This window comes from Podarcis melisellensis, assembly GCF_964234715.1.
Source record: "Podarcis melisellensis genome assembly, chromosome: 1".
NCBI lineage: Eukaryota > Metazoa > Chordata > Lepidosauria > Squamata > Lacertidae > Podarcis > Podarcis melisellensis.
The window spans coordinates 60,852,121-60,878,672 of record NC_138528.1 but is presented as its reverse complement, the minus strand read 5'-3'; the positions used below and the strand labels follow the sequence as shown (position 1 = coordinate 60,878,672).

The following is a 26,552-nucleotide window of genomic DNA, read 5'->3' as shown; positions in this document are numbered from 1 at the left end:
GGAGGTGGTTTCTATCATAGGTGAGGGACCTTTGGCTGTCCAGATGTTGCTGAATTAAAAACCACAGCAAACATGTCCAAAGGCCTCGTGCAATGAGAGTTGTAGTTCAGCAGCACTTGAATGGCCAACAGTTCCCCACACCTGGCTTCTGTGTAAGATGACGTCAGCAAAGGGGAACATCATTAATCTGTAAACATCCTACACAGATCCTACTTCAGCCTCATTTGGAAAATCAAAGTGTGGGTGAGTTTACCTGATCAGTTAACACATCAGAATTAATAGTTTGCTGTGAGATGAACAGAATCAATCATGTGATAATCTGCTTTTGTTAAGCCATTATCATGAATCTATTGTATTATGGATGATTCTTCTTATTCCATCAGTCATTAGCTAACAAAGCTAGGCAGGCTTGGAGCACAGGGAGCGAGAGAAAAGATGGCAATATGATAGCAGAGCTGCAAGAGCAAGTTTCATACAAACAAGCTAGCACATGATAGCTGCAATTTATCACATGGAAACTATGTTTAATCACATGAATAATTTGTGTGAAGAGATTGTGGGTCTTCATCAGTGAATAGATTATTTTCTGCTGAACTTGCTACTTCACTCCATCTGACTCCCAAACAACACACTTTTCAGTTCAACAACTGCAAATCTTGAATCATAGAATCTTAGAGTTGGAAGGGTTATCTATTCCAAGCCCCTGTAATGCAGGAATCTCAGCTAAAGCATCCATGACAGATGGCCATCCAACCTCTGTTTAAAAACCTCCAAGGAAGGAGAGTCCACCACCTCTCGTGGGAGCCTGTTCCACTGCTGAACAGCTCTTACCGTCAGAAAGTTTTTTTAAATGTTTAGTCAGAATCTCCTTTCTTGCAACTTTAAGCCATTGGTTCGAGTCCTACCCTCCAGAGCAGGAGTAAACAAGCATGTTCCTTCTTCCATGTGACAGCCCTTAAGATATTTGAAGGTGGCTATCATATCTCCTCTCAGTCTCCTCTTTTCCAGGCTAAACATACTCAGCTCCTTCAAGCACAACTCAAAAGGCTTAGTTTCCAGGCCCTTGATCATCTTGGTTGCCCTTCTCTACACATGTTCCACCTCGTCAACATCCTACTTAAATTGTGGTGCCCAGAATTGGACACAGTCTCCACGGAAGGTAGCAAGTATGTTATCAGCACACTCATCCATGATCAATAGCCTTGGATCTGCTGGGGTTAGATCAAGAATGGAAAAAGACTCCTCCAAAGACAAGACAGTTTACTGTTATGCAGACTGTTAATTTATATATCACACACACACTTACTGTACACAATCACATTCCAAAACTAATTAAAGAGAGGAAAAAGTTGCTCAGAATTCAAGTTAGGAAGCCTACTAGTCATTAGAATACTAAATAAGTTTTCTTTGGATTGTTTTTGTTCAACAACAACAACAACAACAACTGCTTTTACCTCACAACTCTCCAGAATGTGATAGATAATGCAAACTGAATTTTTTTTAAAATTAATGGCCGCTTTAATTTGCTGCCGCATTTGAATATAAACACATTACAGTTATGCTTATGATGCAATGAATAGTAGACTTTTAGCAATTGTAATGAATTAGACAAAGCGTATTCTCCATAAATGAGAGCACGTGTTGCGGTTGGGGGATACAAGCCACCCTCGTGTGACTGGGCAGTTTGGATAACCCAGGCCTTAAGTGGTTAATTGGGTTACTGGGGAGTTTTGTATGTTGCCAATTCGGAGGTGGGGTTAAAGCCTTTAAATACAGGTCGCCCATGCTGGGCGTCCTCTTGGCGGAGGAACGTCTATTGGACTTTAAATATGGGAACTGAATGCAAAGGTACAGTCCATGACAGAGCCTTAATGGATACAAAATGACCCTTCCAGAAGCACTCATAGAAACTGGGAATTGGTTAGAGCAGCAGGGTAGTGAGAAACATTACAGTGCACCTTTTAGACTAGTCCATCTTAGCAAACAAGATGCTCAGGGCTTGAAGGAGCAATCCTACAAGATCCACCAGCATGAGTGGGATTAGGATTCACAGGATCTATGGTTGAGTAGTCTAGTTCACAGTGAAACCAGGCCACACAGGCTTAATTCTCTCATCCTTGGCTCAGCTGAAGATACACCGGCGTCTCTCCATCATCCCACTCAGGAAGGACCAAGCAGGCTGAACTAAGTCCAGTGGATCTTAAACCCTGAAAATGGGTGTTCCGGGGGCATGAGGGGGCTTAGGCTGGATCCTAAACCCATTTAGCTTCACCACGTGACCTGGCGACCCATAATAAGTCAAACTGGCAAAAAGAGTGGTTTAATTCAATCACCATTTTAAAGAATTGTTTTCCCTCTGCCAGGCTTAGGCCACCTCAGCCAGCTGTAGCCCAACTCTTGAACAGAATTTGGAGCTGCTGCACTCTAGGCCCACTTAACTTACACCCGGCTTGCCTTATGCCAGCTTCTATATAGGATTGCTCCCATGGTCTACTCGACAAACAAACAGGTCCACATTGTTGGATTTAGCCTGACTTTGTTCTATTGAAAAGGCTTGTCTTGCCAGCATCCTGAAAACATAAAGAGAATCAAATGGAAACCTTCCTAGATAGAAATCCAAATAAGATACCATTGTGACCATCGATCATAGATCATAGAATCATAGAGTTGGAAGGGACCACAGGGGTCATCTAGTCCAACCCCCTGTGATGCAGGAATCATGATGATGATGATTTTATACCCCTTTCATCTGGCCGGGTTTCACCAGCCACTGATCTGAGACCAGGACGACAATCCTGTGTATGCTCTTTCAGAAATATATGGTCCACTGTATTCAATGAGACTCACTTCTAACTAAGTCTGCTTAGGATTTTGTAGCCTTACTCCTCTAAACTGATTTACTGACCCAGTATGGCAAGTTTTATTTCTTTGTTTGAAGAAGAAAAACAGATTTGTATCCCATCTTTTGCCCCAGAAAAAGGTCAAAACTTGGACCTAGGGATATTAGTCCCTTCGTCCTTGAGGAGTTGCCAATAATTGTTCAAGGTATGATAGTCTGTACTTCTTCCAATACCAAAGACACAGATTTCGTTCTGCTTAAGGACACAGAATGTGACTCGTGGCCCAAATTTCTTTGCTTTAAAGGAAGACTGTAAAACCACACATTTGACACTTTTTAATTACCACACCAACTTTGTAACTTCAGTTTCTCTATAAAATGAGCAACCTGGTCATTGCTACATCAGGTAAGGAGGTCAATCTGTTCCCTAAACATACAAAAGCAGTATGTCCGGGATAAGGAGATAGCCTAGCTTCATAGGAAATACCCTCCCACCAACATCTAGCTCTCTGTGCAAAAACTGGAAACCAATACAGAATTGAGGATTATTTCATCTGTTCCACATAGGGACGTGCCTTACTCCAGGTCAGGCATCAGTCCATCTAGATCATGATATTCAACACTGACAGGCAGCAGGTCTCCAAGGTTTCAGGAGACCCCACCCCTATTTTGAGATGCCAGAGCTTGTGGACATGACCTTTTACTAGCAAAGCAGTTGCTCTACCCATGAGTTACAATCCTTTCTCACTTTGAGCAACAGACCATGTAATTTGGAATGTCAAAATCTGAAGAGAACCTCAGAAGAGAAGCATGTCAGAAAGATCCCTAATTTTAAATCATACTATGTTGTTTATGTCAGTAAAATCCTACTAATTTTGCTTGAGGGGAAACCCCCCTCCTTCAAAAATCTTTTTGAAATCTCCTGTTTTTGAAAGTTCTTTTGTTCAGAACACTGTCAACATTTTCTTCCTCAGCCCACCCCCTGTTTAATAGGGTGTGTGAAAGTGCAGTCTTCACTCATGTTGATTAGCAGTTAGGAATGAAAATGCTCCAGCAATATTGATTAGAGTACTCATGAAAATAGATTGTTCACCAGGAAAACTAGGGTCAATGCTGGCTTTTATATCTCAGCCATCTGGCAAGATTGCTTATTATAATTCCTTTCTAAATCTATACTGGCATTTTCTCTTCCATCTTCTTGTGTTCTTATGGCCTGTTTGTACACACATAACTCTTCACCATCTATTGATTTAGTTCTGTTCACTTTCTATTCCCCTTAGTGCTTTCTTCCTCCATAGAGTGATTCCTAGTTTCACCCAACACAGTTTCCTAAAATTTACTTGGCTATAATTAAATGTCTTCATTTTCTTCTTCTAAAAATATAGCACAAGTCAATGGACCATTCCTAATGGTTTGAGTGTACAAGGTAATGTTGACATCCCATCCCTTGAGTGTCCCAAATTTTGTCCCTTGGCAATTGAGTAAAATGCAAAAAAGATAAAGAAAGCAGAGCTCTTTGTTTTTTCAGATAAATACAGCAAACCATACAACCTACTCTTCAGTAAGGAGGAGCAACAACAATCCAACCAAGTTCATAAACTATGTTAAATCAAGTCACTTCCATACCTGTAGCAGTTCCTTCCACAACTGCCCATGAATCCTCAGAAGTCATTGGTTTTGCTCTTTTTTGTTTTCTGTATGAAATACAACAAAACGAAATTGCACAGAAATCTTCATCCATTCATCCTCTGTTTGATTTTATTTGTTTAGTAAGTTTTTCCATCAACACTACATTCCATACTTGTTGACACCCAGTACCCAAGTTTTTCCAGTGGCTGATACAGAGGGAGATGCCCACATCAAGCATAGTAACAGGTGAGATGAATAGAAATTTAGTATGCTAACATACCCTCCAACATTTTTCCGGTGAAAATAGGGACGCCCCATTCCATAATGATAATTTTACTATTTATATCCCGCACATCTTACTGGGTTGCCATATATATATATAAACATAATACAACATTAAAAATAAAAAAGCCTTCCCTGTGCAGGATTGCCTTCAGAGGTCTCAGGGGGCGGATAACTCCATACCCTCCAACATTTTTCCAATGAAAACAGGGACACCCTAAGGAAAAGTAGGACATTCCAGGATCAAATCAAAAACTGGCATGGCTTCCCTAAATCAGGGACGTCCCTGGAAAATAGGGAGGGTCTGTGCTAATGAGGTGTGTGTTTTTTTGTAACCTAAGCTTCTTACATGCTTGTTTTCTATGCATAATTATTTTTTTAGGACATTCTCCCTGCACTTCAGTCTCCCTGCACAATAACAATTATTTATGCACATTTTCCATTCAATGCCTTAGTCACAAGATATCAATTAAATATATATGGCACTTACACACTTTTAAAAACATACTTTCTCTTCTTTGTCTGGGAAGATTTAAGGGGCATGTTTTTTGTTTGTTTTGCTAAAGGAAAATGATTTGGGAGAATAAATTCATTAGAAAGCACTAAGTAAGAAACATCAGCTTAAAATTACAGACTGTCAGGCAGCTATGATGTTCTCATTTGAAATCAGTAGAGTAGAACTGATTTCAAGCTGGCTTTCAGTTCAACTGCTGCAAATTAAAAGGTTTTATTTATTTATTTATTTATTTATGACATCAGAGCATGGACGAGCTAATACCCTCAGATACATTGGTGTTGGTCTCCTTATGTAAAGACCAAACTTATTCAAGACTTTAAAGAAAATACAGAATGGGACTTAAATGAGGAGGTTCAAAAACACTCTAGACCTGTGATGGCCAAACTTGGCCCTCCAACTGTTTTGGGACTACAGCTCCCATCATCCCTAGCTAACAGGACCAGTGGTCAGGAATGATGGGAACTGTAGTCTTACAACAGCTGGAGGGCTATGTTTGGCCATCACTGCTCTAGACTATTGGCCCTTCAGATTTGTTGGACTCCAACTTCCATAAGCCCCTGTCAGCATGGTGATTGGTCAGGGGTTTAAATTATTATTTATTAAATTTGTATTTTATCCTTCATCTGAAGATCACAAAGTGGTTCACAACATAAAAATACAAAATGAGAACATAAATTATAAAACATAAAACAACAAAACAAAACCAATAACCCTTTCCCACAAACGGTTTGCAAGGACCCCAGATCAGTGCAAGCAGGCGAGGAGATGGGGGTGTCATTCCGTTTGGCAAGATGAAATGCTCATTCTGACAGTACAATTGACACAATGGGACGTTGAATTTCTCCCAAAGATTACAAATCAGTTTATTATTTAAAAAGTCTTGAAATAACACATCAGGAAAACAGGCTAAACTACACCTTTTTGAATAGCCATGCTAGATTTCCACAGACATTTTCTTCCTATATGGAGGAGCATTAAAACATACATTTTCTTTCTTCTTTCTCAGGTGGTATAATCCTAGCAGAAGTTCACCATATGGTTCTCCCTCACCCCAAACATGTAAATTGGCCCATATATCTAATCTAACATTTGTAGACTCCCTCCCCAAAAGTTATAGTTGGCTTTGTGGCAGAGTATGTCCTAATAATGTCATTTTTACTTTCAAATAGCTACAAATGACTGGCAAGAGAAGCTGCCTTAAGGTGTTATTGACATTAAGGAGATGTGAGGTTTCATTCCTAGTCTCCCCAGCCTTCAAAGTTGTGCGGCTATTTTTGCCAATGACACCTTGCAGCATAATCACTTATATGCATGGAGGTTCCCCCTCATCAGTTGGACCCCTAGGCAACCTGATAATTAACTATAGATATCCCAGTTCCAGGCTCCCCACAAAGGTTGCACACTGTTCCAATTACACTCATTGGTGTTCTCCCAAAACCCATCAAATGCAAATGTGCTCTAGGAATAGCTAGCGATTGCAAATCAAGAAACCCATTAAAGGGATGGCTTTTATTTCCTACAGCCAAAAGCTTAAACAAAGTACCAAAAGGCGGGGAAACCAAAGAAACAAACCTTATAATCTCATGTCGGGATTTCCACTGGGCAAGTCAGGATGTCAAGATCTCCTCTTTTGTATTAATCCGGCTCACTCAGGTTTGTTATAGGAGACTTGAGGATTCGCTCAGTTATATACAATCATTCATTCCAGTGTAAAACCAAAAACTAGCATTGGGACAGACATTCTTACCTAAACTCCCTCTCTAAGCTATTGACTCAAATGTAATCAATTTTGCAAATAGAAGAGGCTGACTGTGGCTGAGCCGTTCATTAAAGAACACTTCATTCACAAACCTAATTGATTGTATGAAACACTTCCCACAGACCAGTATACAGTGGCATGCATTTAGCTCCAAATGAAATCAATGGGGCTTAATCGCACATAACTGCACTGGACTAAAACCACACCCATTCTCATTAATCAGGTTCTTCTGCAGCCCCCTGAATAAAAGTCGCATATGGATGTGTTTCTTTAAGTTGTTTGGCCAATCTGGTTTTAATTTCTCTATGGCTAAGAAACCAGTCATTTGTTCTCTCATCACTTATCACAGTTTGTCATAGATTTAGTGTACAGATTAATTGTTTCAGCCCTCACTGTATGAGGAAGTGCTAGTGGGAGTAGTTCTGCAAAGATGAGATAATGTAGTAAACTGGGGATATGCCTCCATCCATCACACATATGACATCCTACAACCTGCAAAACAGCTTTCCATCTTCCGTCACTCCAATATTATAGAAAATATAAATTTCAATTTCACAGGGTGGTGTTTTTTTTGGGGGGGGAGATTATTTAGGACTTCATATTTCAATTGTTGACTCAGAAAACTATACTGAACAGGGTTACATGTAAAAATGAATCAAATGGAGACACAGCAATGCTCAGTAAGAAAATATGTGTCTGACAGTTAGGTTGTTTGTTTTTTAATACCTTGATTGGAAAATTAATGTTTTAACCCCAGGGCTGTCAAAAGCAGAGCAGAAGGAACCGGGTTTAAGCCCCGTTCTGTGCCCAATAAGCATGGGATCCCTTTGCCCAGTGGCGCTTTGGCCCATAGATTGCAGCAAAATACTGGGCAATGTTTTGCCAAGTATCTTCTCTGTGTGATGGGTCATGGGAAAAAGCTGTCACATGAGCCCTTGTGAAGAGGGAAGGGAAAGCCTATATAAGGCTGCTTCCCCTGGAGCTCACAGCCATTTTGCTTTGAGAGTGAATCCAAGCCATGGCAGACTGTTACAGGCCCCCTCAATCTTGCAGAGCGGCTGGCACTGGTCTTGGCACTTAATGAGGGAATGAGGCTATGCAAACACTAGTGCCTTTGTGAAATATGGTTTACTCTACATATATTAACAACCTGAGTTTGGGTGGAGAGAATTCAGAGCATTTACATCTCCATAGGGATTTGTCCATCCCAGCAACGCAGCACTGGATTCAGAGGCATCCTAAGTGCCATCACCTGGTCTGTTTGTAACAGCCTGCTCCAGCCAACCAGCATGGCTGCTCCCCTTCAGTGCCCATGTGGAGTTCTGCCTACTTCCTCCTTCACAGTAGCTGTTGCAGAAAACAACTCCTTCCCTTCAGCTTCTAGCTCTGCCCCCTGTCACCCTGGCAACCTCCAGTTCAAAACCTCCTGTGAGGCACTTTTTCCTGTGGTGACATCATACACCCCGTAATTCTGGCACCCTTTTGTCCAGGTAATGACTCTGTTATAACCTATCTTTGTTCTCAAATGGTACCTCTCTAAGCCCAGCTTCTGAGGAAATGGGCTTGACTCCTCCTCCTCCTCCTCCTCCTCCTTCCTTGCTAAATCAATTGATCAAACCCCACATTTATTTATTAATTCCAGAAATTATGGGGAGAACCTGGCACCCAGGAATTTTAGGGGATCCTTGCCCCCTGAAAGCCCATAACAGGACCATTAACAGTGACTCACTTTGATGCAACATAGTCTATCCTCCTGTCAAACAAATCATGATGACTACATAAGAAACAGGCCATCTGGAAGCACCCTTGGACAATTACTTTAAAAAGGTTGCATATATAGATACTTCAAATACTATGCTCACTATTTTTCATGTTGGTTAGAAATTGCATCTAGTTCCTTGAATGAGATTATGGTCAGAGGCATAGCTGGATAGCACAGTTGGTAGAGCATGAGACTCTTAATCTCAGGGCCATATGTTCAAGCTCCACGTTGAACAAAAATTTCCTGTATTGCAGGGACTAGGACTAAATATCCCTTGGGGTTTCTGTGATTCTATAGCCCAGTGGTAAGGCATCTTCTTTGCATATAGAAGATCCCAGGTTCATTCCCTGGCATTGCAGGCCGTGTTGGAACATATCCTCACCAGAAGCCCTGACGATCTGCCATGCAGTGTAGACAATACTGAGATAGATGGACCAGTAATCTGTTACAATGTCTGGAGGGCAATAATGTGGTCACAAATGGGCTGAAGGCACCTTCCCATGTTCCTAATTATTGTGTACACTTACAAGCTTTCAAAATACCTCAGAATGAGATATTTCTATCCATGACTCCCATTGCTCAGTTTTTCAGTAACTTTTCATTAGCATGCTCTCTTTTTAAACATACTCTTTGCAAGAGAAGCATGCATTTGGGATATGAAATTGGGATTTATTTGGTGAAACTCTTTCTGAGAGCAGTGCTTGGTGAAAATAACATTACCAAGCTATTTAAGAACATCATGGTTGTGGCTATGTTCCCTGAGCTCTACCAGCTGCATCTTCCAGATAAGCAGCCTGACTGGGCAGGGCATAGGCGCCGACTCCATGGGGCCTGAGGGGGCCCGAGCCCCCTCAATAATTTTTTTGGGGGGGCTCAGCCCCCCCAATAATCTCGGGCGCCCCTCCAGCAGAGCGCCGCCGCCGTCCCCTGCCTCCTCCCCACCTGCTCCCTCGCCAGCCAGCCAGCCAGCCGCGCGCCCTAACCGGAGAGCCCCGGCTGTCCCCCGCGAGATTAGGGAATCCTCGCTGTTTCGCCGCTTCGCAGCACCACTGCCGGGGGGAATTTCCTTCCTCCTGGTGGTTTCAGCCCCCGCGAGAACAGGGGAATCCCGACCGGCCACGCCTCTGAGCCAGCCAATCGGCTGGCTGGGGGGCGTGGCTTTCCCTATTTAGGGCCGGAGCAGAGGGGGCTCGCCCTCTCTTCTCCGGCTAGCCCCCACGTTTTCGGAGGTTCCTCTGAGGTTCGATACTTGACTGGGCCGCCCCTCCCCCAGCCCAAAATGCACAGGGAGGGGCGGGCTGCATGCCTCCTGCCCTCCCTCCCGAGCAAAAGCTCCACCCAATTTCCTTTGGAGCTGATTAATAGGCGCAGCACGCTCTCCCCTATTCGCTCACGAGGAGGCGGCGCCACTTTATTTGCATATTCATGAGCTTATTTATTATTCATGAGCTTTCCCGGGCCCCCCCAATATTTTTTATAAGTCCGCGTCCCTGGGGCAGGGATAGCACTTTCCACGGTGTTGAAAACTCTGAATTTTGACACGTGATCTTGTTTCTCTCTGCAAGATGCTTATCTACCTGTTATCCATCTTGCATATTACTAGGAAGGAACACCAAAAGAAAAAGAAAGGCGGGGCAGGGGAGCTTGAAACTCCACAAGATTAGAATGTTAAATAATACTTCAGTTACGGTTTTCTTGCAAGCACGTAACATTCCTGCCTTCAGTTGCTAAATCTTATTATTCACAGAAATGCATATTTATCCTAGGATTTCAAGTGGGGTGAAAAGGAGAAAAAGTTGCTTTGAGACAACAGCTTTGTTTGTTTACACAGTACTTTTTTAAAAAATGGAAGTGCTGCTAGATTTCAAGGAGCAAAGAATTATCTATTTTGGGTTTTTGAAGGGAGTATGATTACTTGTTGGCATCTGTCTTTCTCAAAAGACAATGAAGTGCATCCATAGCTGTCAAGTGTCCCTTATTTGAAGGGACAGTCCCTTATTCCAACGCTGTTGTCTCTTATTGATGGATGTCCCTTAAATGTCCCTTAAAGGATGTCCCTTAAATTTCAAAGCAAGCAGCTCCTCTCCCTCCCTCCCTGCCGGCCAGGGAGGAGGGAGGCTCCAACTGTGTTGCTTGGCTGTGTTGCTCACCCAATAAGAAGTCTAAGAACGACTCAGGGGTGGAGCTTGCATGCCTTGTGTGTGGCTAGTTAATGCAAGCTGAGGAGGTTTTTGAATGCTGGACGCCATTTTGTTGCACGTGCTGCTGCAAACTTTGCAGTGCAAAGCCAGGCCGGGGAGCCATCTTAAGTTGTGGCTGCATGAGTTTGACCAGACTGCAGGAGGACAGGAAAAGTGGAGTGCCTGGAACAGGTGAGGCTGCAGGTCCCTTATTTTGGCTGCTGGTCCCTTATTTTCAAGGCTGCTGGGCCCTTATTTTCAAATCTGTGAGTTGACAGCTATGAGTGCATCTCTGGGGGTGAATTCAAACCTCTGGAGAATCACAGCACCTGCTGTGGCTGCAGATACTGGTAACTCTATCTGCTGCCTCCCACATTGTTTTTGTTGCATTAGCAGCACTGAAGTCACTTCTCTGGGGCACAAGGAGCTCACATATTTGCAAATTAAACCCTAAGCTGGACTTCAGCTCTAAATAACTATTACACACAGGTTGCTTTTATTTGAATGGATACGAAGCATTCATTTATTGTAATGACATGTCTCTGAGTGCAAAACCTGGCTGTTCAAAGCATTTAAATTCTTCACACATACATAATGAAGGCAAATCTTCCCTTTCTTTTTCTTTTGGCAATCACTTGTAGCTGGGTAAGATTGTCTTCCATGAATAAGGTCTTAACGGTGTGTCCATAGGTGACTGTGGAGGCCAAATCTATGTCTTTCTACAGTGGGAACATAGGGTTCCTGGTGGGAGTTGATCACAGTGAGGATTTGCCAAACATGCCTTCCTCTTAGCTTGTTTCTCCCTTTCGTCCTGAGTTCGTGCTTCTTTAAAGTCCATGACACCACTGGTAGAGGCTATTCTCTAGCTGGAGTGCTCGCAAGCCAGTGTTTCCCAGTTGTCAGTGTTTATACTCTTTTTTTTCAGATTTGCCTTGAGAGCATCTTTAAACCTCTTTTGTTATCCACTGGCAATTTGCTTTCCATTCTTGAACCAATAATAGAGTAGTTGCTTTGGAAGACAATCATCAGGCATCCACACAACATGACCAGTCCAGCAAAGTTGATACTGAATAATCATTGCTTTGACACCGGTGATCTTTACTTCTTCCAGTAGACTGACATTAGTTTTCCTGTCTTCCCAAGTGATATGTAAATTTTTTTCAGGGACACCATTGATGGACCCTGTTACTATGGACCCCTACTGGACATGCAGAACCATCAGCGACAGCAAAGTTTCAGTAGAACAGCCATAATGGACCAAAACAGATGCTAAGAATGAAAAATTCAGTTGTATGTTAGGTTGGGGAAGCTGCTTTGAACTTATTTGCTGAATCTCACTGACTGTCATGTGAGACCCAAGCATTCTGGATGATGATGTATGAATTACATCATCATAACACTGACATGATTAAGATTGTGCTTGCCTTTTGAAAAGATGCTAAAGTCATAAAGAGAAAAGCAATAGCAGCACCATGGGTATGGAAATATAAGCATTGGTGGAACATTTCAAAGGCATAACCTTGAAAAGCAGGGGTCCCAGTTATGCTTCCTACCAGACAGGTCATGTTAATCCATAGTCTATATCTTGTATAGGTTAGCATACGTAAGTAATGAAATTGGCTTAAAAGATTGGAAATTCCATCCTTGTAATGTGATTTCTGATCAATTTATAATGTGTTCAAAGAATTATTACTCTCTCTGCTTGCTGCCTACCTGACTATTTTTGACAGATTTTTGCCCACAGCTGGGGTTGCATAGCTATCAGCTTTATTCCACAATGGTAAATAGGCTAGTAAACTTAGGAATTAGAATAAGTTGTGGTGCTTTGAACACAATTGGATGTATTGGAGGAAAGTAAAAGGATGCCAAATATTCAATTAGGATACAACATAACAAACACAATGCAATTATAATGCTATTCCTATGCATTCAGATTACATTTGACACTAACTTAGCTTTGCTCCTGAGAGGGTTAAAATGTGACTGGAGATGGGTCAGACTTAGAACCATCCAGAGAAGCCCTGAGATGTGTAAATCCTTTACGGATTTGAACTTTATATTGATTTCCGTTTACAGTGTTAAAGATTTGGCCTGGATTTTCACTCTTGACTTGAACCTCATGGAGAACAGCCCTGAACTCCTTTGACAGCCTGAACTTAGATGGCTGCAACAGTGATGGTTCTATAATGTGAAATTGCAAAGGAAGAACAAAGCAGGGAAGTTGTGAAATTGCAAAGAAAGAACAAAAAGGAGAAAGCGAGCGAGAGCTCGGCAGCAAAATGAACATGGTTTCAACAATCAAAACAGATGAATAGCACCTTTTGTAAAGGCTTTCTTTGCATTGTTCATTGACAACCATTCTAAGGTATTCATTTGCTAGGTAGCTGCAAAGAAAGAAAGAAGAAAGACATCCACGGAGGATAAAATTTCAACTTTTTAATTTGTAGTTTTGTTGAATGCCTTCATTGCAGCTTCACCTGTTGATTTCTGTTCCTAAATTCTGAGCCATTCTCTGAAGTGAAAGCACTCTTTGGTTTTACACAGTTCAAAAATCCCAGTCAAGAGGGAAAATTCAAGGTGAATATCTTTATTTAGCATGTTGCTCCACATTTGTGGATATTACACGTGCCATCTAGCATGACAGACTCACAAATAAATAAATAATCTGTTGCATTATACAGTCCACCTCACCACCACTCTAGTTCATCTTTTTAAAAATGTAGTCATTTGGATAACCTCACAGTAATAATTCAGCTCCATTGTGGACAGAGAGGTGCTGCGGTGTCTTAATTTTAGATCCTTGATTCTATCCAACATAGGAAAGAAGGCAGGGAGAGACTGCTGCACTGAACTGAAAAACAACTACAACCCACATTCTACACCCATCATTAGCATTTTCAGCACTAACACTTGTTACTTAGGAAATGGTGGATGGGAAGAAACCTCTTCTGCCAACAGGAAATCAGCACTATCAAAGCTGAGAGCAAGAACCTACCATTGTGTGATGTGAGAAACCATTGTGCGCAGCCATGTGCATTGTTACTGTACATAACAATTTCTGGGAAAGATGGCTATATTTTCACTTTACTGCCTATGAGATTTTCTTTTCCTTTCTTTTCAAATGGATGCTATTATTCTTTCTCTGTATCTTTCCAACCTGACATTGTTGTCATAGATTTACCAGAGGCCCTTCAATAAATCTAGAATAACTTGAGTGGTTTTACTAGACCTGCACTTTTACACTGATGTAAGTGAGAGCACAATTTATCTCCTCTCATTCCACTGTGACTGAGATCTAACGGCTAAGTTATAGGGAATGAAACCAGGGCTTTGCCAGATCAGATCAGCCTCGTGGACCCTTTCATTCTATAGCTCATGATGGGATTTTAATTTTAATTTCTCTGGAACTCCACCTCTCATGGTGTTCTGGAGAGTCACCAAACCCTCTAAAATAAACGTGGGGTAGGGCACTGAGGACTGCCAATTTTTCTAGTGTGACTCTTCTGCTTGATCAGAAGCTTTCTACAGATGGAAGGCATTCTCTTTGGGGGACACAAAATCTGGATGAAACCAGGACAACTCTCCCAGCATAAAGTGTTACATGTTTGCTTTGCTACTGATAGAAAGTATGCCATATACGTATGCTCTGATTTGCTCTTGGGCTCCAGGCAGTACTGTTCTTATCTTCACACCACTGTTAGAAAATGTTCTATGCATGCCTAGAAATGAAGTCAGTGGGGACATATTCATTATGGTTATACGAAGGACAAGCTGCTGAGTCTCTGAGGATTGGGTGGATTCTGCAGATCTGCCATTTTGTAATAGGGCTAGAATATTATACTAGCTGCTTTACCCAATGTGTATTAAAATGGTCCATGGACACTGGGAATGCAAATTTTGTTCAATTCCATTATACCGTTGTCACCTCATAACGTAACTTCCAGCTACGTGTTTCTACTTCTAATGCTGGTTCCTCTCATTCCTATGAACCATGCCCTCTGTAGACATTTGATAAGCTTATTCCACATATCACAGCATCAGCAATACCAGTGAGATAAGTAATCTCCCTTTAATGTAACCACTGCACTGTCATTTGCAATTGGATTCTTTCACACAGTTCAAGGCACTGTTTAAACTCACATACATGGATAATATATTATTCATTGACCCTTGTGGCATCCAAACCAGGAAAATGGCATATAGCTGGCAGAAAACCTCACACACAAAAAAGCTAGTTGTGTGTTTGGATTTTACAATAAGGACAGCCCTGTTCTCTTGAAAGGAGAGTTTACAGAGGAAAGCTTAGGAAGCAGTTTCCACGCAACTGATGACAATCTAATGTTGAGTTTAACAGACTAATGGCTGGAGTTCTTAATGCCTCAAAAAGATGAGAAACATATTTGCAGCTCAAGGGTATTTATCCAAGTATTTATTTATTTTTTAAAAAAGCAAAATGAAGGTCTACATCCTGGAGGTGTTTAACTGACTATGCATGATGTATATCCCTTCATAAAGGTTAACTACCTCAGTGAAAGCGAGGCTTAATAAGGCTGGATGGAATAATACATGTATCTGTGGCTTGTTTGCTTATTTATTTATTTATTTGTACAATTCACATATCACTTAATAAGGCAGGATCTCTTAGTGGTCTTCATAAAATAGACTAAATGCAAACAATAAATAAACACTGGGGAAGAAATCAATATCATAGAAAAAAATACATCAGTAATATTCAGTAAAACAAAAGTTTAAAAACCTGAGTTACAACTGAGGAAAGCTATATAATATAGGTTAAACTGAGCAGGGCATGATAAAAAGAAAATTGAAAATTTAACAGTCAGCGTTCATCAAAGCCTAGTTAATAATAATTCATGTAAAGTTTATATGCTATCTCTGCCTCTTGGATTATCCAAGGGGAAAACATCCCAAAAGGTGGGTGCTGCCACCCCTTTGTACTGTCACCAATTTATAGCCTGATCTCTCCAGAAGATCTTTAGATATCAGCTTGGTCAGTACTGAGGGAGGCAGTCTTCTGAGCAGTCTGGCCACAAGGATTTTAAAGTGGGGGACTCCCTGGTCCTGAATTGGGATAACTGTGCCCCTGAAGGACCAGGTGCACAGACTAGGAGTCATTTTGGACTCACAACTGTCCATGGAGGCACAGGTTAATTTTCTGTCCAGGGCAGCTGTCTACCAGCTCCATCTGGTACACAGGCTGAGACCCTACTTGCCCACAGACTGTCTCGCCAGAGTGGTGGATGCTCTAGTTATCTCCCGCTTGGACTACTGCAATGTGCTCTACATGGGGCTACCTTTAAAGGTGACCCAGAAACTGCAATTAATCCAGAATATGGCAGCTAGACTGGTGACTGGGAGTGGCCACCGGAATCATATAATACTGGTCCTGAGAGATCTGCATTGACTCCCAGTACATTTCCGAGCACAATTCAAAGTGTTGGTGCTGACCTTTAAAGCCCTAAACGGCCTCGGTCCTGTATACCTGAAGGAGCATCTACACCCCCATTGTCCAGCCCGGACACTGAGATCCAGCGCCGAGGGCCTTCTGGCAGTTCCCTCATTGTGAGAAGTGAGGTTACAGGGAACCAGACAGAGGGCCTTCTCGGTAGTGGCACCCGCCCTGTGGAACACCCTCCCATCAGATGTGAAGGAAATAAGCAGCTATCTTTTCTTTAAAAGACATCTGAAGGCAGCCCTGTTTAGGGAAGTTTTTAATATTTGATGCTGTGTTGTTTTTAACACTTGATTGGGAGCCGCCCAGAGTGGCTGGGGAAACTCAGCCAGATGGGCGGGGTATAAATAATAAATTATTATTATTTCAAAATCTGTGCGAATTTTGATCAGGTTCCAAACTAATCAGGGGTGTGGCTGGGATATGCACATGGGCAACTTATTTATGACTAGATCATTTCTCAAGTTATCACATTGAAAATACTGTTTACGAATACGACTTAGGATTTATGTTAAAATGTTGCTCTTGCTACTGAAAATGATGTGCAAAATGAATTTCATCCCGGATGACTGCTAGTAGGATCCCGATCACCTTTAGAAGAAGTATGAAGTATGTGACAGGACAAAGTGAAGTGTTTTCTTTTCAGAAATAGGGAGAAAGCTTTGGTTAAATCTATTATTTCTACTAAATATAGGAGTTTTTCTAAATGCATCTTTTGAGCTGAAGCTCTGGAACCTGTACTGAACCACAGAGGAATTGCATTAAAATTATTTAACAGTAATTGCATGCTGTCAAATCAATTATCTTTCTTCCTCAAAAAATCTAATGGAGACTTCTTGATAACATGTTGTATAGCTGCTTTTCAAAGGGGACCAATTAGCCAAATGAATTCAAAACAAGAATGTTTGCACTGCTGTTTTAGCACATATTATTGTTGAGAAAGCTCCCAGTCTTATATGATAATTTGGCACAGTTGTGTTTCATTTCAGTGCCTAAAAAATACGGGAGCTGGTTTGGGGTGTTGCTGCTGCTGCTTTTGTCTTAGTTTATCCTGTGGGATTTTTCTCTATGAGGGGTGAAAGTGTCATCCATCCAAGCATTCATTTCCTATTGACAAAGAGAAACAAGCCACACTCTAGATATGCAATATCTCCCATTTGAGAAAAATTAAAAGTTCAGAAGCTAAATGCTCTTGCTTTTCCAGTTAGACCTTTTTGTTATTTAAACAGATGGTTATTTTCAAGTGCTTTCTCCCAAGAGACAGGACAGAAAATATGTTAGCATAGAACTGTTCTTCCTTATCATTTCATTCAATGAAGGCTAGCTTTATTTCCTTCTTAATATATCTACAAAGCATGGGGGATGCTGTGTGAAAGGAACTGTATCCTTCTACATCAAAATATAATACATCTATAGAAAGTCGCTTAGTACAATCCTACTATATTTACTTTCATTTCTAAGAGATTATTTTCACGCTTCAATATTAATCTAATGATTATTTTAAGAACAAAAGATTTCCTTCAAGGTACATAGCAGACACAGGACCCATGTCTTTCTTGAAGAAAAGCCCAGACAAGGATGCAATGGGGTTTTCAGGAATTGTAGGCACTGTGAAGGCTCCAGAGTGCTGACCGCTGCTGAGGTGGATTGTTGAATTAACACTTGGCAAAAGTGAGGTGAGTACAACACACAAACCATATGTAGAATACCATAGAGAATTTCACCAAAAGGTTTCCGCCCTCCTTCGAAAATTTTCAAATGCAATTTTGTTTCTCTTTAATCAATGAAGGATAGTCAAAAAGGAAGTTCCTGTAGGAAAGAGCAGAATTTTCATGGGGTTTGTGGGTTTTGTTTATAGACACACACACACACACGAAAGATTGCCCATTTGACAAGAGATACCTTTCATCAAAATATGAATCTATATAATATGGTTGGGGTCGTTTCTCAACCCTGGAGCATGAAGCCTTCAAGGGATCATAACACAAGAAAAACAGAGATTCGCAGACACTCAGTAGTCACTCTCTCTGTTTTGATCAAAGACATCATGATGTAATTATTTCTATGGGCTTTTTCAGATCTGAGTAGCTGGGTAGAATACTAGTTAAATCTTTAATGAAAGGAAACAAACACCACCCTCAGCCACTTTGAAGCAATACAATATAATTTTGATAGGCATGGGGTTGATCTTAAAGAAATTCCATGCATGAGGCAAACATATGGAAGCCTCCTTGGGGAGGAATACATATTTCAGGAAACTGGAGGTCAGGTTCTGGAACAGTACTAGTAAGCATTGCCTCCTCCTACCCTTCTCTAAAGTAGCCCTTTATTTCCCAAAGAAGAAATAAATAAAATATATTGCTAATTTAAATGCAACCAGCTTCTGGTTGTTGTTGTTGTTTGTATAGTAGTTAAGAGGTATAAATCCCTGATTCAATCTCCATTTAAGCATGAACTCACAAGGTGAATTTAGGCAAGTGTCAAAGCTCCATCATTTGTAGAAAGCAGAAGGCCTTCTCGGCAGTGGTGCCCTCCTTATGGAACACCTTCCCATCAGATATCAGGGAGATAAAGAATTACAAACTTTTAGAAAACATCCTTTTAGAAAACAACAGCCCTGTTCAGGGAAGTTTTTAATGTCTGACATTTTATTATTTTTTATATTTTGCTGGAAGCTGCCCAGACTGACTTGGGAAACCCTGCCAGATGGGCGGGGTATAAACAATAAAATTAGTAGTGGTGGTGGTAGTAGTAGTACAGTGGTATCTCGGGTTACATACGCTTCAGGTTACAGATTCCGCTAACCCAGAAATATTATCTCAGGTTAAGAACTTTGCTTCAGGATGAGAACAGAAATCGTGCAGCGGCAGGCCCCATTAGCTAAAGTGGTGCTTCAGGTTAAGAACAGTTTCAGATTAAGAACGGACCTCCGGAACGAATTAAGTACTTAACCTGAGGTACCACTGTAGTGGGGGGTAGTGTCAGAGTTCATGGAAGGATCGCTGAGAACATGTACATATAAATTTGTGACCAATGTAGAAAACTGCTATATGTATTATTATTGAAGACTCTAACTGAAAACTGAATATGCACTTAAGAACTCAACAAGTGCCCTGTTGCATCAGTCCAAGGGCCCATCTAGTCCAGGACTCTGTTCTCACAGATGTCCATGTGAGCGTCTGAAAGCAGAACCTGAGTGCAACAGTGCTCTGCCCACCTGTGTTTCCCAGCAACTGGCATTCAAAGGCATATTGCCTCTGCCAGTGGAGGTAGAACATTGTTCCCAGTAGCCACTGATAGCATGAACCTCCACGAATTTCTCTCATTCTCTTTTATTCAAACAAACTCCATAGCTTAGCAATGCTCTGTGTAAACAAGTACTTCCTTCCAACATTCTGTGTTCCCAGTCTTCCAACATTCAGCTTCATTGGATGTCCCTGAGTTCTAATATTCAGACAGAGAAATGTATTCTTACCCACGTCCTCCTCCACATCACACTTAATTTTACTCACCTTTGCTCTAACCTAAATGCCTCAAATGTTGAAACTTTACTCATAGGGGAGTTGCACCATCCCCTTGACCATATTAATTGTGCTTCTGTGAACCTCCCAGGTTTACAGCATCTTGTTTCAGGTGAGCAGAACTGCACACAGCATACCAAGTGCAGTTGCACTATAGATTTGTATAATGTCATTATGATATTGGAAGTTTCATTTTTATTCCCTTTCCTGATGGTCGCTGATGCCTTTTTTGGTAAAACTGCCACACACTGGGTCAACATTTCTGAGATAATCACTCCAACCCCAAGGACCGATTCTTGAAATTTAGTCATTGCCAATTCAGGTCCTGTGTGTGTGTATGTAATTTATATCTTGTTTGCTCCAATATGCATCAGTTTACACACTGAATTGCAGTCTTTCAACAATCTTGAATAATTCTCCTCAATCCAATCTCTCTCTCTTTGTATACTAGTCTGTCCTCATATCTGTCTACAGTGCATTTCCTACTGAGTCTTGGAACATGAATAATGAACAATTATCCCTTTGGCAAACCAGGAAATGAGAAGGTCTATGTTAAGCATTTGAAGATCTCACATCAAATCTGTGCAGAATCAAGAATAGAATCTCTATTCTTAGTCCCCATTAAGTGCTAGACTATGTTTCATCTCTGGATAAAATAATGTTATATGTGAACTTGAAAGTGATTCCTGTAATATGACAAGGGGGAAATCATTCTGTATGTGGAGATGACAGCACTTTACTCATTTAAGGGTAGGAGCATCTGGTATAGAGTGAAACAGGAGAAAGAACAAGAAATATTCTATTGGGAAAGGCCATCTATTTTATAAATGTAAGTTTCAGTGACATGTTACAAAATGAATCCCAAAAGAACTGTTGTACATAATGTACAGGTTTATTACATATTATTAATTAGTAATGGCTGCCACGAGGCCAATAATTAGGGGAAATCTGGACCACAACAATTATACCAATTAGGGGCTTCATTAAGAGTTGAGCAATAAATACATTCCATACTTCGCAAAGTCTATCTGCCTGTGAGCTCTTGCAAGGACTTATTCACATTATTTTTAAGGTGATAAGATACGGTTTGAGTGAAAGGTTTGAGGGTTTTTTTTTACTCTCCCAGACATGTGACAAAGGTGAAGAACCCTGCCTTAGGGGACATATTTGGTGGTACCATTAAAAGTAGCAAACTGCCATTTTGTTGTTTATTATTATCCCTTTACAACAATGGGTAGCACTTTTTATATTTTCTGCTTGAGGCACAGAAATATTACTGTTATTATAATGTCTGAGACAGAACTGTATATTAAAGAGACGAAGCACCTAATACTGGGGTAATTATGGACATTGCTGCCAGCATTTTGTTTCTAGCATGGGGTTCAAAGAACGCCTGTTCAGCTGTAACACTCAGCAGATTAATTAATTTGGGAAAGAAAATCTTTCTGAGGATAACATGGTGACAAATTTACTTACACTACCCTAAGCACTTTAAAAGAAGGGTAAGACGCAAATGTTATAAATAAGGAATAAACACGGTTTTTTATGACCTTGGCCTCTAGAGTGGCCTTTCTGTATATGTTCCATAACATTTCATTTGGTTTCATAATTAATACTTCTGTTTTATTATGTTGAACTACTTTGAATAGAGGATTTGTTTTACTTTCCTTTATTTTTAGTGCAATCATTTTTTATTTGATCTTTACATTTTGCTGGATTCTTTAGCAGTGATCAATGGCATCTGGGCCAAAGAGTACTCTCTGGCTTACTGGCAATGGCCCATTTACAGGAATACAAAATAAAATAAAATAAAAAATACTACATTTGAGAGGTTACATTGAGTTGCGTAATTTTGCAGTACTTAAATAAAACTAGCAAGCAGCAGCAGCAATAATAATAATAATAGTAGGATTTTTGTTGTTGCCAGAGGGCTCTAGCGTCTGTATTTAGAGGCTTACTTATATGCAGACTCGTGCATGTGTTTGTGTCAAGAACCTTAGTGTGTACAGCAAACAGGGACAAATATGGCCAAGGGGAAATTCCTGGGACTTAGGAGGCTAGAAAAATGGCCACCACAATAATAGAAATTGTTGCATCCATACCCATAATTCCCTGGGTGAATGTGAGTTTTTCACATATGCATGTTCTTTATAAACTGGCCCACAGAGCTACTTGGAACAAAGACCTTATTTTTTTAAAAAAAAATATGTATTCTCCACTTCAGTCATCCTTGGCAGATGCAAGTACAACACTTCCCTAAAAAGTTCCAAGAAAGGAGATTAGGTTTCCCTAGAGAGTTTTCTCTGTTGTTGAGGTGCTCATATAACTAGGAAGTTTGTTCTGATATCTACCATGTTCTTCCACCCTTTTCTCAGTAGCTTCAATGTCCAACCACTATCCCATTAAATTCAGCATACTTTCAAGGTATTCACTCATCCCCCCCTTTCCTTTCAGATATATACAGCTAGTTCATTCAAGCTTTTCTCAAACGATTTGGTTTCTGTTCACTGCTGCTCAGCTACACATTGACCAGGCAGTCTCCAAAATCAGCAGTTCAAAGTGTCAGCTGGCATATTTCCTAAGCCTTCATGTAAGTGTGCAGAATTGGTGGCATTTATGAACACACACCAGTCAAATCACATTAATCGCAACATAATGCAGCATGACTAATTTCTCCTCATGAGTAAACACCTACTTAAGATCAATAGCACGTAATATTTCAGTAAACAGCTGTTGAATGAAAGCCTCTATTAACACTTCTATGATGTTAAATCTTTTGTACTTCCTCAAGAGATGGCAACAATGGAAGATTTTAAAAAAAATATGGAAAAAATGACATGTTCGAGCCAATTCTGACAATTCTGACAACGTCCTGGGAAGAAGGTAATTAAGTATAACTTCCTCATTTTGCAAATAGAGAACCGCAGGTACCTCAGCCTCCTGCAGAGCACTTCATGGGAATTACCTATCTGGTTATAGCAGAAGTTGAACTAGTCACCTTGTCTTTCACTCAAATTAAAGCAATAATAAAAGTATTTTCAGGTCTTACACTAGAGCTATATGAATGCTACAAATATTTTAAATTAAAGTATAAGTATAGCTATTTTCAACGATCTGGAGGTTTTTTAAATATGGTCCACTCTTTCTTAGTACGTCCTCCCTGTGAAATGGCTCATTTTACCACAATGAAAAAAGCAATGAAAATAAACTGAAGCAGAGCTGTGCTTATGCAAACAGAATCTTAGAAGATGGCTGCCAGGTGCTTGGAGCAGGGTTTAGAGTTCTTAGGCCAACTCTAATGCAAGTCTCTGTTCTATAACAAATTCTTAGTACAGTACCTGTTTTTATTCCCTCTTCGGTTTTACTTTTTTATTCCTTTTAGTGCTCCATTTTGTTCTTTTAATTTATTGCTTTATTGTTGTAAAAAAGGTAAAGGCAAAGGACCCCTGATAGTTAAGTCCAGTCGCAGACGACTCTGGGGTTACAGTGCTCATCTCATTTTACAGGCAGAGGGAGCCAGTGTTTGTCCACTTCCACAGACAGTTTTTTCGGGTCATGTGGCCAGCATGACTAAGCCGCTTCTGGCGAAGCCAGAGCAGCACTTGGAACACCATTTACCTTCCCACTGGAGTGGTACCTATTTATCTGCTTGTACTTTGGGGGGGGTGCTTTTGAACTGCTATGTTGACAGGAGCAGGGACCGAGCAACGGGAGCTCACCCCGGCACAGGGATTCAAACTGCCAACCTTCTGATTGGCAAGCCCAAGAGGCTCAGTGATTTAGACCACAATGCCTCCCACGTCCCTTTTTTGTTCTAACTCCCCTTAAATTGTAAGACTGCACGAAGCTAGGCTGGGCCGAGTACTTTACCAGGCAGTGCTAAATGCAAGGACTATGATAGCTTTCTGGAGCTGCTTAAATTTTGCAGCTTTGTTACATGTTCACCTTTAATTCTGTCAATGTGGACCTACTAAACTGTATACTTTAGCAAACCTCTTTAGGTCTGCAGAATAGCTTTTACCAATTGTGACTTTCAATTGGGACTTTGTTAACGGTTGTTGATTATGCACTGCTTTGAAGTTTATCTATTCACTCGTTGAATTTCTGTCCCACCTTTCCACCAAATAGTGCTCCGGGGGCATTTCAGGGGCATGGCAACACAAAATCAGATATAAGCAAACTTATTATCAACCATATTGATTTTTCTTTTACAGAACAATTATAGATTTTTTTTTTTTACAAAAAAACATTTTCTGCCACCATCATTTTTAAAAGACACACCCCAAAATAGACCCCAGAGTTTGGTCCTAACCTGCATGATGCTTCACAATTTATACTTTGACAAAAACAATAAACGAAATTCCTAGAAAGCTGGTGTAGCCTATAGTGCTTAAGGTTGCAATCCTAGCCATATCTATGCAGAAGTAAGGCTCATTAAAGTAATTTCCAAGTACTTCCTTTTGCCTGTGCTGAATCACCTGCCAACATTTACAGATGAGAAGACAGCTGTAAGTCTGAATAAATGACCAACTTCCCTGTGCAGCATCTATCACCCAAGTGCATAAGAAATGTCTTGCTTCAGCAAATCAAGGCCCATCTATCTCCACAACCTGTTTCCACAGTAGCCAACCAGATGCCTATGGGAAGCTCAGAAACAGAATCTAGATGAATTGTTGTTGTTGTTGTTGTTTATTTATATCCCTTTCCCCAAAAAACATATAAAACATAATTGTTAAAATGTACGGTAATTAAACTATAGTAGAATTAAAACAATATAAGAACAAACAGATAAAAATACAGATTAAAAAACCACTTTGTATTGCTGGCTGTGTTCTTCTGCCATATTCAACTGATATAATCTTTTTGCATTTAGTTACTGTGTATATTTTGTTTGCTTCAGAGATTTACCTTAGCCAAGCTGAGACTGCTCAGTTTTAAGTCCCTTGCTGCATCATTTTTTGTACTTTCCATGCCATATTCATCTTATTCATAGATTAATAAACCGTGAATAGGTTGTGTGGTCTTTTCTTATATACTCAGAAGCTCACACTGAATGTGCGCTCTCTTTTAATTAATCATTTCCTCAACATAGTAGGGGTTTACCACAATGTCAGAGCAAGGAGCATTGGGTAGAGAAAGAATCAACTGCTGAGAGGATTAAACATAGTTTTCAAAACTAGTTTTATATGAGACCTGTTGTATACTTGGAAAAGACTGTTTGGCATCACTGGCAGCTGGTTTTGCAGTTAGGTGGCAGAAAAGTGAATTGGGCTGAGTCAACAAAGCACCTCGAATTATCCAAACATAGATAGTGGACAGAAAAACAGAGCAACAGAAGTTCTTGTAAACAAACTGCCTCATTGGCTTCTCTATCATACTGCTTATTGTGTGCTTTGCTTGCAGAGTTTTGTACATCCAGACATGGACAGAAGACAAATGACATTCCTTGTCCCACTTCCAGTCCCTTGAATTGTAGCCAGTGTTCCTCAGATTAAATTCCCCATCTGTAAAATGGGAATAATCGTGAATTAACATGTATGGCTTTTGTACAGATATGAGAGATAGACAGATTGTCAAGCACTTGTGCATGAGTCAAAGGTAGATGATGCCTGAGAGAGCAAACCAACTGTGAGCTCACAAATTGAGCTCGGCTGTTGTTTTCTGTTTCTCTTTCTGTAAAATTGAGAACAGGATGTTTGTGTCACTTCCTCCTCGTCCTGCAATCTGTCACAAACAGCTCCTCTACCACCTACATAATGTCAAAAAACAAGGGTCCTGCTGTCACCGCACCTGTCTGCTTTCCTTTCAGTATGAGCTGTTTAAGATGCCTCCTTATCTGAGGCGAGTTGAAAGCTTGTTGGCAGAGGGAAGGATCTGAGCAATACCAGCCATACGAAATATGGCAATTCCAACTATTAAAGGTCACGCTTAGCTAAGCATCTGAAAACCAGCGTGCTTATCTAAACTTCACACGCTTTGCAAGGCAGACTTCAGAAGCTGATGGTTTCATACCGTTTCTTTCAGCGGAAGCCATTTCCACTTCAGTTGTACTGCTAGGATTGCACAGGCTGAAGCAAGCTACATTTATCAGCTCAACAATGGTAATAATCACCCCCTTCCATTTTAAATAGTTGGTTTTAAACTAAGGCCTGTTAGTCACCTGTCACCCATTTTATTCTAAAGTGCTTTAAAAAAAACTTAAAATATCTCACAAAGTCTTCTCTTATGCTGAAATAGTCTCTGATGAAGCACACAGAGAAATACATGAAGACAGGAAAGTGTGTTCTCCTTCATGGAGAGCACGTGTTGCGGTGGGGGCCACCAGGACACTCCAAAGTTGGGGGCGGGCTAACTGATCGTTGGCCACTGATGCGATTGGGGCTTCCCTTGTTGTTGGGAAGAAATTAATGTTGCCATTCATTGATTGACAGCCAGAAATGCTAAAACTCCTTGCACGAGGCTAGGGCTTCCTCTTTTCGCCCGTGCAGCGGATTGCCCGTCCCTCCCTCCCTAGAATAGGGTTGTTCGCTTTGACCTTGCTATGCCTGTCATGGGGTCGTCTGCTTTGGAGCGGGGGCCTGGTAGGAATTTTG

At 40.8% G+C, this 26,552-nt stretch overlaps 1 protein-coding gene across 4 annotated transcripts in view; it reads right to left on the bottom strand.

Moving 5' to 3' along the window:
• Positions 1-26,552, bottom strand: part of LUZP2 (leucine zipper protein 2) — a 346,182-nt gene that overhangs the window by 242,576 nt on the left and 77,054 nt on the right. The gene's annotated exons all lie outside the window — the stretch shown is intronic.